This window comes from Cyprinodon variegatus, unplaced genomic scaffold (assembly GCF_000732505.1).
Source record: "Cyprinodon variegatus isolate N-32 unplaced genomic scaffold, C_variegatus-1.0 Scaffold926, whole genome shotgun sequence".
Taxonomy (NCBI): Eukaryota; Metazoa; Chordata; class Actinopteri; order Cyprinodontiformes; family Cyprinodontidae; genus Cyprinodon; species Cyprinodon variegatus.
Genome location: NW_015151379.1, coordinates 250,534 through 252,355, shown reverse-complemented (window position 1 = coordinate 252,355; position 1,822 = coordinate 250,534).

Here is a 1,822-nt window from a genome sequence, read left to right as displayed (position 1 = left end):
AGCAAAACCTAAATGTCGATGCTGAATATCTGTTTTTAAGTACAAGGAGTACAAATGGTCTTGCTGATCACAAAGTTAATCTTTACTAACTGGAGGTTCTGAATTTTTATATCACCAAGGACAATTAAGTATCAACTTTGTTCATTCATCGTCTTCCACTTTATCCGGGACCAGCGCCTTCAGCTTTGCTGTGGGACGCCAGAGGCCCTCCCAGGCCAGCTAAGAGGCATAGCCATTCCATTGTGTCCTGGGTCTTCCCCTGGGCCTCCTCCAAGTGGGACGTGCCTGAAACACCTGAGTGAGGCGTCTAGGGGTAAAAAGATGTCTGAGCCACCTCAGCTCTCCATGTGGAGAAGCAGTTCTACCCCGACCCTATTCTGACAGAGCTCCTCAACCTCTCTTAGTGAGAACCCAGCCACTATGAGGAGAAAACAAATTTCTGCTGCTTGTATCCGGGATCTCGATCTTTCAGTCATGATCACGTCATGTCATGTCATGTCACACCAGTCCGTCTATAGATCTCCCTCTACTTTCTCCCCTCACTCATGGGTAGGACCCAAAGATATTGGAACTTCTCCACTTGAGGCAGGAACTCTCCAACCTGAAGGAAACAGGCCACATAACCATGTCCTCTGACTTGGAGGAGCTAATGGGGGAGTGGCGGTCCCTAAGCAAAGACCCTTAACCCCACACTGCTCCCCGGACACCGCACATTAGCAGCCCACTGCTCCCCAAGGGGATGGGTTAAATACAGAGATAAATTTCTCCAATGTGAGATAAATGAAGTTCAATTATTATTATCATTTCTCATCTAGAATGCTTGACATTCACCTACAAACCTCCCCAGGGCATTCTTTAGGTCTTGGCAGGTGGGAGCCACAGCCACAGAACCACATCGTCCGCCCTTGGCTGCTCCTAGAAATCCTGTCCATAAAGGTCATAAACAGGACTGGTTACAGACGGCTTCCCTTTCAGAGTCCAAAATGCACTGGGAACAGGTCAGACTTAATGGTAACGGTGCTGACCAAACCCTCTGCATGTACAGAGAACCAATAGCCCCTAAAGGGCCACTGCGTCCTTACTCCTGAAGTGCCCCCCACAGGGCACAATGGGCAGTGTTGTGCCTGAACGCGTTCATTGAACGAAAGTTCATGAACTCGTTCATATTTTGGGCGAACGTGAACTGAACGTACTGCATTACTGCCTGATGAACGTTATTGTGAACTCGTTCATTCTGGTGTCTGCTCTCTCAGTTCAACTCCGTTCAATAAGTTGCCAGATTTCTATAGAGCCCTCCAGGCGAAACCCCGGCCAAATCACACCGTAAACAGGCCTTAATATGTAGCGGGAAAAACACCCAATCTGGCAACACCAGCTACCAGCGTCGTAGCCTACAGCCGCGTGAGTCATCAGAACAAAATGCAGCGTGGAAGCCACAGCAGCATGGAGGCGACAAAGCAGCAGTATGATCACTTAAAACAGGTTTATGACCAGGTGGTCGGTGAGGATGATGGCAACAATCTGACATTTCTCTGCAAACTTTGCCCGCCGGCTTTCAGTAAAAAAATCTGCACTTAAAGCTGCCTGGTATAATTTTCCAGGATTCCTTTTTAGTATGTACTGAAATGGAATTTCAAATGGAAAAATAATAATAATAAAAAAAAACATTTGCACCTTAAAGACTACTTTCCTGTTTTTCTTTTAATAATTCCTCATAAAAAAGACCATTCAAGCAGCACATTTTTCCTGATGTTTTTGAGAATATACTGTAGGGGTGAAAGCTGCAGCTGCTACTAGTGTGAAGTGAATGGACAGCAACAAA